The sequence below is a fragment of the Lagenorhynchus albirostris genome, chromosome 11 (genome assembly GCF_949774975.1).
Source record: "Lagenorhynchus albirostris chromosome 11, mLagAlb1.1, whole genome shotgun sequence".
Taxonomy (NCBI): domain Eukaryota; kingdom Metazoa; phylum Chordata; class Mammalia; order Artiodactyla; family Delphinidae; genus Lagenorhynchus; species Lagenorhynchus albirostris.
Genome location: NC_083105.1, coordinates 15,055,595 through 15,068,119, shown reverse-complemented (window position 1 = coordinate 15,068,119; position 12,525 = coordinate 15,055,595).

Below are 12,525 nucleotides of genomic sequence, written 5' to 3'. Positions count from 1 at the left end.
ATTAAAAGCAAAGTAGTGACTCATAAATATGGTTTCCTAGAACTCTGTGGTAGGTTAATTGGGAGTACTCTCTGAAACAAGACCTGTAAGGAAAGAGGGATGCAGAATTATGTGAAGGGATAAGCTGGACTGATAGGAACTTTCCACAGATGTCCCATTCGGATCTCTAACCCTAAAGCTGAAATGACCCTCCACAGAAGTCCTAAACTGAGGCACTGTCACTGAGCATTTACCTGTACACCAACCAGTCGTTTGGTTTAGACTGCGTGCAGGAATGAGCAGGCATTGTCTCCCTGGGCAAGGCAACTGCCATAAGCTGAGAGCCATCTCCAGAGAAAAATTCAGCTATGAGCAGTCATAGGCCAGCACCTCTGGAAAGAGCTTGTTATTTGTGAAAGGGATTCTGGGTGGTTCATCCCAGCATCCACTACACAGTTCAACATCTATTTCCACAAATGCCAGACTGAGAAATACAGATCATAGAAAATCCCAAGGAACTAAGTCATTGAAATATTACAGCAACAGCCAGGAGAAAACAAACAGAAAGTTGTACCCAATTTGGGGACTATTTTTTTTCTCGAGGAACATGTGCGGATTACAGAAAGGTAGCTAAAGGCCTGAAAAGCCAAGCATAGATTTTTTTTTTTCTTTATTAACAGTGAAGTGCTAGTGGGAAACAACTGGTATTGAGAGGCATCAAGTAGGTAGGTGGAGCTTGAATAACCTCCCAAGGCTTTGAGTTGATCTAGAAGTAATGACTAACCAGAAACTGTTCCTCCCACAAACAGACTGAAGGCCAGTTTTGAATCATCTGAATTATAATTCATTAATGTAATGCAGGATTGCTGATACCCTTACCTGCCTACCAAAATGACAAATCATTTGGAAGATAGAGGAAGACAGCATCATATGGGGCCACACATTTTTATTATAGTTTGATATGTAATAATCAGGGCATAAAAATAACCAGGTACAGAAGGAAACAAAACATAATTGAAAACTGGAAAAAAAAAAAGACAATAGAAAGAAACACACAAGAGATCCAAATAAAGGAGTTATTGGAAACAGATTTTGCAATAACTATCTTTAATATGGTCAAGGAAACTTAAAAATGGAGAATCTTGGCCAAGAACTAGAAATTGTATTTAAAATATAGAACCTAGAACTGAAAGACATAATAATAGAAATGACAATCTCCATAAATGGCCTTAACAACAGATTAGATGTAACTGAGAAGAGATTCTCTAGAAGTAGAGGAGAAAAAGGAGAAAAATGGGACAGAAGCAATATATGCAAAATTATTGGCTAAAAGTTTTCCAAGAATAATGACACCAAATTAATGATTTATCAAATGACAGATTTGAAAGCACCAGTAACCCCATGCAGAATATACCCAAAAAAACCGTATCTAAGCACATTATGGTAAAGTGCTGAAAACTATAGCAAAGGCTAAGGCACAACCATAGTGAGGCAGGGAGGAGAATTTAAAGGAGCAACAACTCACCTTACAGATGAATTCGTAACAAAAATAATGGAAGCTGGAGGATAACAGAAGTATATAGTCCAGGTACTGAAAGTAAATAGCAGCCATATTTGAATTCTACACCTACAAAATGATTCTTCAAGAACAAAAGTGAAAGTTATTAAAAAACCCAGAGAACTTCCTGTCAGGAGGCCCACACTAGAATAAATGAAGAGGCAAATATTAAAATACACAAAAGATAAATAATTGTGACAAAGAGAAATTGAATCTAAATGAAAGTGCCTGGAAAGTATTGGTTAACACGTTTTTATTATAATTTTTGATACGAATAATCAGGGCATAAAAATAATCAGATAAACAAAAAAACATAACTGAAAACAAAAAAACAATAGAAAGTGCTGAAAGAAGATAGTAGCCAAACTTGAATTCTACACCTAGCAAAAATGTCCTTCAAGAACCGTAAGGTGTTTCCTGATCACTATAACCTAAAATGGGGGTTGGTGAGTTTTCCAAAAAATAGCCAGATAGTAAACATTCTGGATAGTTAGCTAGCTGCGTGTCACAACACTCAACTCAGTTGTAGCACAAAAGTAGCCATAGACAATACATAAATGGACATTAAAAAGTGAGAAAGATAAAAGGGAGACTGTTCTTTCATTTTCAAATACTGAATGCCTATTCTGTATCTAGTGCCGTTCAGGCATGGGGAGATTCAGTGTGAATAAGAAAAGTCTTTGCTTTCCACCTAATGGGACAATTCTAATTACAGATTTTCTTCCTATTAAAAGTGAATTTTAGCAAGCAGTAAAAATTAGTTTGATTTATGAGACCCAATCCTAACTTGGTAGAATAAAAGAGCTATCAGTTCATGAACCATTAATATTTCCTGTTTAATTCATGAATATGACTTCAATCATTTCAGCGTGAATCCTGCAGAATATCACTCCAAGTCAGACACTGGTATAAAGGTACAGCAACTTGGGTTCACCAAAATCTCTCTAGAAAGGACAACAGGCTGAAGGACGGAGTAACTATTTTGGTTTTCTTTGTTTTGATTTGGCTTTTAATTCAGTATCAAAACCAGCCCCAGACTAGTGACAGCTAGAGGCAGACTTCTAATAGGTTTAAACTCAATAGTTAATTTTCTCTCAAATTTTGTATTCTCCTGTAAAGAATAGCTATAAAAAATGCATCTTTCCTGGACTTCTCAGGAAAAGTTAGGTATAAAAAGTAAAGAGGGCTTCCCTGGTGGTGCAGCGGTTAAGAATCCACCTGCCAATGCAGGGGACACAGGTTCGAGCCCTGGTCTGGGAAGATCCCACATGCCGCGCAGCAACTAAGCCCATGCGCCACAACTATGGAGCCTGCGCTCTAGAGCCCGCGAGCCACAACTACTGAAGCCCATGCACCTAAAGCTGGTGCTCTGCAACTAGAGAAGCCACCGCAATGAGAAGCCCCTCAAGGAAGAGCAGCCCCCACTCGCCACAACTAGAGAAAGCCCACGTGGAGCAACGACCCAACGCAGCCAAAAAAAAAAAAATAATAAATAAATAAATTTCACTGTTTTATATAGACATATGGCACTGCCTAAATATATATATAACTCATATTATTATACATATTAATATAAGAATTCATATTTAACACATTTTTGACTGGAGATGTATTACAGCCACAAGCATTAGTTTCTGCAAAAATCCGCCAGTCAATAATTTGTTAATACTTGTAAAAATTTTAAATGGTAAAATAAGGGTGACATTCCTATTTCCAACTTGGAAAGTACTAGGTCTGATGAATGCTAGGCAAGGAGGTGCATTCAGAGCCAAGAGAATGTGCCTCTGAAGCTATTCCTTAGAGTAGATCTGGACACCTGGGATCAAAGAACTGGCCTAGGCTTGCACAGTTGCTGCCAAAAGCCAGCACAGGCAGTGGGTGAGACATCTGAGCAGACAGGCAACAGAGGCAGTCAAACCCAGGAGACTGGGGAACATGGGGATTCAAATACAAGTCAGGATTGTAGATTTAAAAGGAAGCTCAATTGTGCCATGTGGACTGAGAAAAAAATTCCAATTGTTTCCTACCATAGGGATATACCACTCTTACGTGTGGATAGATCTGAGCCCAGAGATTAGTGGCCTAGAGAGAGTGCCTATCTGGAAAGGAAAGTGGGAAAACGAGATGTAGCATTATTTTCATCATTGGTGGTTTGTTGGTGATTGGTGTTTTCATTAGGTAGTACGTGGAAATGCTATGGGGTTGATCCTGTCTGTCAAAGTGAAAAATCAATACTAACTTAAAAAAAAACAAAACAACCTAGATATAGGTAGGCTCCAGCTAATTATATATCAGAATTCAAATTCACTGAGACCAATTATTTTAAAAGCAGAATCAACTTATTTTGCTGGGGGGACGCATTACACAGGAGTAATGATCAGGCCTTAACTGTTCAGGACAACCCCAACTGTACGTTGTAAAGTTCATTACATCTTAAAGCTCATGTTATAAACATGACATCTTAAAGGTAGTACATACTTTTTTTTTCCTGGTCTTTTCAAGACAAAGTAATAAAACAAAAAAACATAATGTCAGAGCAAACATCCAGAATGTGGGTTCAAAAATAACTCTATGTTTCCATTTCTAGCTATGACAAATTAGTTTGTTATGCTCTTCCACTGAAAACAAGAAAGGCTGAACAGAATGCATGCAACATCTATTTGAAGTCATTGGAGAGTTTCTAAGGCACCCGAGACTTGAGGGGCAAAGATCCTGGGAAAAGAGACCTGTAGAGAAGCAACCTAGGCTGGTTTTCTTCTCAGGCATTTACTAATTTTTATGTTGTATGAGGTGAGAAACTAAAAGGGAAAAAAATGTAGGTGAAAAGTACAGCAGAGCATTCAGCAGTCTCACAATGCTAAAAACAAAAAACAAAAATTGAACTTAAGGACCTCAAGGAGGGAGGTTTCCAAACACTTCAGGCTCTTATTGTGACCCCTAGACTAGAAGTTGAGGTGAACCAGACACAGAGCCAGCTTTATAAAATCAGAAGCCCAGCCTTGAATAAGATCAGTTCTTGACTGGATTGAGATGTTCCTGCTCTAGTTGTTTGCTAGAGAATATGGTGAATCCTCTCTGGAAGAGGATAATTTCATCCACAGCTTCCAGTGTTTCATATACAATCTCTAGCATCCCATCAAAAATTACCAAGCATAGGGACTTCCCTGGCGGTCCAGTGGTTAAGTCTCCGTGCTTCCACTGCAGGGAGCACAGGTTTGATTCCTGGTTGGGGAACTAACATCCCGCATGCCGCTCAGCGTGGCCAAAAAATAAGTTAACAAGCATACTAGGAAATAGGACCAAAAGAGAAATGGACCTGAAAGGAATTCACACAATTGACTTCTACTGGACATGGACTTTGAAACAGCCAAGATTGATACATCCAAGAAAAGAGAAAACAAGATTGACTATGTCACCAGAAAACTGAAATCTGTAAAGAATTAAATGAGAATTCTAGAACTGATATATTAAATAGGGAATTTTATGTATGGGATTAATAAAAAATTAGACACAGGTGAGGAAGGATTAGTGAACTTGAGGGTAGGTCAACAGTAAATATCCAGGCTAAGTACAAAGAAAAAAAAGTATTTTTAAAAAATCATAAGATACATATTGGACATGGTACAAAAGTCTAAACTACATGTAATTGGAATCTGAGAAAGGAACGAGAGAGTGATATTCAAAGAGATTATAGCTGAGAATTTTTCCCAAACTGATGAAAGGCATCAAGCCAATAAGCACTTGCGGAAAAATGCTCAACATCACTGGCCAGAAGGGAAATACAAAATAAAAACACAGTAAGATACCTCTTCATACCCACTAGAAAGGCTATAATTAAAAATACAAGTGTTGGTGAGGATATGGAGAAGCTGAAACCTTTCTATATAACTAGTAGGAATGTAAAGTGATGCAGCCACTTTGGGAAACAGTTTGGCAGTTTCTTAAAAAGTTAAACATAAATTTACCATGCAAACCTCCTAGGTATATACACAAGAGAAATAAAAATATATCCACACAAAGACTTGTATGCAAATGTTCAGCAGCATTATTCATAATAGCCAAAAAGTGGAAATAATCCAAATGTCTATCAACTGGTGAATGAACAGACAAGATGTGGTATATCCATACAATAGAATTATACGATAAACAAGAATGAACTACTGACACATGCTGCTACACGAGTGGGCCTTTAAAACACACTAAATGAAAGAAGCCAGACACAAGGGGTCAACCACATATTGAATGAACTGCATTTACATTATCAGAAAAGGCAAATCTATAGAGTCAACGGAATAATAATTTCCTGGGACTAGGGGTGAGAATGGGAATGAGTGCAAATGGACACAATGGATCTTTCTGGGGTGATGGAAATATTTTAAAATGGGATTGTGGCAATGGTTGCACACCTCTGAACATACTAGAAACCATTAAATTGTACATTTTAAATGGATGTATTTTATGGTAAGTAAATTACCCTCAATAAAGCTGTTTTGTAAAAAGATAAAGACATTTTAAGACAGAATGTCTTAAAACTGGGAAAATTCATTATCTTTAGACCTACATTAAACTTAAAAATGAAAAATGATCTCAGATGGGAACATGGAAATGCAAGAAAGAATAATGATCAATACAGGTAAATTTAAATAAATATTATTTTGTAAAACAACAATAATAATCTTGTGTAGAATGTAAGATGTCTGTAAAATTAAAATGCCTGACAACAATATAAAAGGCTGGAAAGAGACGAATAGAGTCAGGTATTCTACAACACCAACATTCTTTTAAAAGCAATAAAAGTACTAATTGATATTACACTCTAATAAGTTAAAGATGTATGTTGTAATTTCTAGGCTAACTACTAAGAGAATAAAGAACACACAGAGCCAAAAGGGGGGAGGAGGAATGAAGAATAAATACTTGATTAATCCAAAAGGAGAGAAAAAGGAATACAGAATGGAATAAATAGAAAACAAATTGTAAGATGGAAGATTTAAACCCAAATATATCCATAAGTATAATATATATAAATGATCTAAGTAATTAAGGGCAGATTATCCAAATATGTAAAAAAAAAAAAAATAACTGTATGCCGCTTACAAGAGCCACACTTAAACATAAGGATACAGAAAAGTCAAAAGTCCTCAAAGAATGGAAAAATACTATGCAAATATCAAGATTAATGTGATGCAGCTATTTTAATATCAAAATAGACTTCAAGGAAAGACATTATAAAAGCAGTGTCCTTTTTACAATGATAAAAGGATCAATCCAACACAAAAATACATTTCTAAATTTTTAAACATCCAGAAACATAGCTCCAAAATACATAAAGCAAAAAGGACGACTAAAAGGAGAAACAGACAAATCTACAATCAGACTGAGGATGTTTAATATATCTTTCTCAGTAACTGATACAACAAGCAGACAAAAAATTCAGTATGAGTCCTAGTTAACATGATTATCGAGCTGACTTGTTATTCATAGAACACTGTACCCAAGAAAAGCAGAACATACATTCTTTTCATATGGAACATTTTCCAAAATTGACCATATGCAGGGCCCTGAAGCAAGGTTCAACAAATTTTAAAGAACTAAAATTATTCAGTGTGTTCTCTGATCATCATGGAATTAAGCTAGAAATCAATTAGAAAAGATCAACTAGAAAATTCCTGAAAATTTGGAAATTAAGCCATTCATTTATAAATGATCCATGGGTCAAAGGAGAAAGCACAACAGAAATTAGAAAGTATTTTTAACAATGAAAAACAATGAAAGTCTAACATAAAAAAATAGGATGTAACTAAAGCTATATTGATTGAGAAGATGATTTATAGCCTTAAAAGCATATTAGAAAAGAAATAAAATCAGTTATTCAAGCAGCCATCTTAAGAAGAAAAAGAATAGCAATTTAAACCTGAAAATGTGGACAGAAGGAAGTAAGAGTAGAAAGTAATGTCACAGAGACAGACATACAATACAGAAAATCATCAAAGCAAAAAACTGGTTCTTTAGAATACTAAGAAAGCTGATAAACCCAGGAGCAATACTGATAACAAAAGACACACACAAGTTATCAACACCAGGAACAAAAAAGGGGACATTGTTACAGATCCTAGAGACAAATAATTAATAAGATATGAACTTTATGTGACTAAATTTACACATTTAAGATGGAAAACTTCCTAGAAAAACATAACTTACCAGAACTGATACAAGAAAAAATAGAAAATATGAATACTGAAACACACTTAATATTCATATCAAACTGCCTGATAAACACATAAGCTACGTCAGAGAACCATGGAGTTATCCCTGATTGCCCTGAAAGAATATCTTCCCTCTTGTAGCCGTAAGGCTGACACAGGGATAAACCAGAAGCAGTCTGATCCTGCAGGTTACTGACTTACAACACAGGTTGAATTCATAGCTTCAGCAGATTTCTTAAGTGAAAATTACAGTATTTGGGGGTAAAAGTGCAAAACTGAAAAGTAGGATGGTAATATTTGAGAGGATTCTAATAACTCCAATCACCCCCAAACCCCAAAGATTTCCCTAGTCAACAGAAGCAGCTCCTCCTCCACTATCTAATGAGAATGGCTTTGACTTTCTTGAATACCCTGTAATGACCACACCAAAATAAAATTCCAATTCCCCTCATTTACCAGTCCTGCTACCTCCTACTGCCTCTAACCTATGACTAAGACAAACCCTCAAATTCTGTATAATTCCAAAGACAAACCTTGTAAAAGAAAGCTTATATATTAACAGAATTACAGGAATTTCCTAAATCTTGAGGAATACGTGTCCAAAGGATTCTGAGGATGCTGGACCGGGAAGGAGAAACATAATTTAGATGAAACTGAATTTATTGTTTTGGGCACATTTCAATTCAAGTGGTCACAGGTGATGATCTAACTCATGTTCCAACCATGGGGTCCAGGTACAATTTTGTACCCCATCCTCTAACAGTAGCTGGATCCTCAGTGCCTTGAAACCCAGAGAGGTCAGACAACTAATGCAAGATCCCATTTCCTTGTGGATCTATTTCCTGTAATATTTCTGGATACCAATTACTTGATCAGCATTCTTATTTTCAGAAAACAGAATCCCCTCAAGCTAGTTTAAGCAAAAAGAATTTATTATGCAGTATAGATAGCTCATAGAATCACTGAAAAGGTTTCAAATGGAGTCCAGGCTGAATTCTAGGAATGACTCCCAATCCCATACCACAGAAGTGAGCTTGCAAGGTACAGTGCTGCTTCTACAATCAGGAAGCGACCTGCCACACCAGAAGGCCTCCATCCACACAGCCACCAGCTCCAAAACCACATCAGCCTTGGTAAGATCCAAGCCTGCATATTAAATAGACGCCTCAGGCCCTGCTTCTGTCCCCACATAACTCACTTCCGAATCAAAGTCTCACACAAGTGCATCTGATCAGAGAAACTGTGGTTTTGTTTGGAATCTTAGCTCTAAAGGAGTCTGGGAAGCAGGCATCCTTTTTCATAACAACGTATTGCTCAGTATGAATGTGCCATAATTTATTCAACATCTCCTTTCTGGAAGACACTTAGGCTTCTTCTGTCTCCGCTGTTAGAAACTGATGTATTCCTTCATCCTAACTACACCCCTGTAAGAAAGGACTATGATCCTGAATATATCTTCTTTTTTTTTTGCATGTGTGTATGCTTCTGGGCTTGAGATTCAATTTCCTGGTCATAAGCCATTGTTTTTTCATCTCCCTCCCCTACACTTTATCTCCCTCCTCTACCCCCCTTAAAGTCTAACATGTTCCTTTCCCAAAGAGAACAAATATATACTGAATGAATGGGTCATCCTGCTTTTCTTTGGCCTCAAAATACTACTTGCATTTGGGAATTTCAGATGCAAAATAGCCTGGCTCACTTTCTTTTTGCTACAGCATATCTGGGTCAGGCATCTTGAAAAAGTCCCTAACAGAATATTATGTCATCTCCCACGCTTTTGACTAATTCATTTTTCATAGCTGAGTGCCAGTTGTCTGTAACCAGTTAAGAGCAATGGCCCATAATGGTGCTCTCTGCTTATAAAAATGCATTTCACAACCCCAGCACAAATATGCAACTAGTAGAGGTAGCAGTGTGATGCACCCTGAAATGAGGTGTCAGAACAACAGCATGTGGAGTCACATGGAAGAGAACCCTGGAGGAGAAATATTTACATACATTTTAAAATGTACTTTTTAAAAAGTGCTCCCAGGCAGTGAAGTACTGAATATGAAATGTGGAACATCTTTATTTTTCTGAACTTCATTTTCAATAACCATAAAATGGGGGTAAAATCTACTTTTATAATGCTCTGCGAGGATTAAACAAATGTTAAACTAAAATATACTACTGCTGTTACAAACGATATCTGCAAATAAATGTGTCACAGATGTCCTAGAACATGTTAGCTAAGAAGGGCTGGAAGTTGTCTACTGACCAGTGATAGATCAGTCAAGAAGTAAATTTTCCCAAAGTTAGTACCCTTCTCCCTAAGTGATTTTCTCTCCTCATTCTGGCCATTAACAGATCTTGATGTTTGTCCTACCCCAGAGCCCAGCTCTAGCCTGTGCCTCAGCAAGTAGGCAGCAGCACGAAGCGGGTGGAGGGTGGAGAGGGCTGCTGCAGCAGAGGAGAAGACAAAAACCAAAGCGTGCTTTCCACGAGCTCCCTAACTCGGGTATATAAATATGTTTTGTCTAAATAGAATAATTTAAATGTTCTGTGTGACTGCTTTTAAAGACTTGTAGCCTGCCTATATGCCACGGTGAGATCCCAATTTTAGCCAGGCCACTACTGAAGAATCAATAACGCTTGGTGGGCTAGGCGCAGACTGCACTTAACAGCCATGTAACTGTGTGTCAATTACTTAACCTCTCTTGCACCTCTGTTTCTTCTTTATACTAGGGATCATCACAAGTCTACTGTGCAGGTTAAATGTGTTATTTAGAAAACATTTAGAACAATGCCTGCCACAAGTAAACACTACCAATGCAATTAAAAATAATCAAAAAGCAGCTACTGATTTGGTAAACTACTCATTCTAAAGTTTTTAGCCCTGGGACTTCCCTGGTGGTCCAGTGGTTAAGAATTCCGCCTTCCTTGGGGACTTCCCTGGCGGTCCAGTGATTAAGACTTTGCTTTCCAATGCAGGGGACATGGGTTTGATCCCTGGTCGGGGAACTAAAATCCCACATGCTGCGGGGCAACTAAGCCCGCGTGCTCCAGAGCCCGTGCGTCACAACCAGAAAGAAGCCCGCATGCCACAACGAAGATCCTGCACGCCCGCAACTAAGACCCAATGCAACCAGATAAATATTTTTAAAAATAAATAAATAAAAATAAAAATTTTAGCCCTGTTATCTCAAATGTATTGCCCCAGCCTTATTTTACTACACCACAGACCCAGGATTGTTTTATCCACTTTTCCTTACTATTCTTCTCTTAGTATTACATTTTCACTCCTGCTCCTAGATTTTACTACTTCTTGTACCTGTAACACTTGCCATGGTCCGGCTTGCCTTGGGTATAGGTGTCTGCATCTGCATCTTGTGGGGTCTCCAACGTTTAAAACTCCTGTGGACTGCTTCAGGATCACCTGGGGAGCCCAGGAGGCTCATCAGTAGGCCTGGGGCTGACCTGGACACCTGACTTTTCTCATTTCCTCAGGTGATCCAGCTGTGCATTCAGATCTCTGCAAAATTTTGAGTTTCCAGAGGACAAGGGCATAAGTTCTAACCATTTTTCTGTCCCTTTACAATGCCTTAATTTGTACCAGCACTCAATAAGTGTTTTGGGGTTTTTTTGGTTTTGTTTTTGCCAATATATGGTTTTTGAAAGAAAGTTGTCCTTATCTGAGGATGACATAGGCCTGGGGGCTTCATGACTGTCAAGTGTGTATATGCAAGAAAAGCAAAGGAAAAAAACATAGCTGAGGAGCAAATCTATCCTTTCAGCAGTCCAGAAATCTGCCAGTGGCAAAACACACCACTACAGATTGTTACTGCCATTATGTTGCTCACGATTTGTAAAACTGAGGTTAAGCTGTAATCACTACTCTGGAAGCTGCTCCTCTATGAAGCAATCACCATAAAGATGGTCTATTCGGTTGGACAGTATTTAGTTTGCCAGTGCTGTCACAACAAAGTACCACAGACAGGGGCCGGGGGGGTGCTTAAACAAGAGAAATTAATTTTCTCACAGTTCTGGAGGCCAGAAGTCCAAGGTCAAGGGGTCAGGAGAGTTGTTTCTTCCGAAGCCTCTCTCCTTGGCTTGCACATAGTAATCTTCTTCCTGCGTCTTCACGTGATCTTCCTCCTGGGTCTCTCTGTTCAAATTTCCTCTTCTATAAGGAGACCAGTCATACAGGATTAAGGTATGCCCTAAGGACCTCATTTTAGCTTAATCACTCCTTTGGAGACCTTATCTCCAAATACACTCACATTCTGAGGTACTGGGGTTAGAATTTCAATACATGAATTTTGAAGGAACACAATTCTGCCCAAAATAGATGCTATCATTTATATACCTGAAGTTGTTTTTGAGTGTTTGACTCTAAGATGCAGCTTGGTGATCAGGTAATACAAGTTTACATACTTAATAAGGGGCTGATAGCTCTGGCAACGTTTATGTTCCTCAAGACACACTAGCAAGTGTGAATATAGGTCAATAGGCTGAAAAGGCTGAAGCAGACTAGATCCTGTCACCTCTTTGCCCTCTGACGTACGGAGGAACTCAGCACACATGCAAGATTGAAACTCGCCTTTTAAGGTAGGAAACAGCAAACATACATATACTGATCCACAAGAAGACTGCAAACTAAACAGTTTCTAGGCTTTGGCCTTGAAAACTCAAGTCACGTCAGTTTTACTTGTCTCACTAAAATCTAGGACTTCTTGGGTCATGAATAGCCATATTTTAAGGATAGAAATCTGTGCTAGGATAACCTAAAACTAAAGAATATTA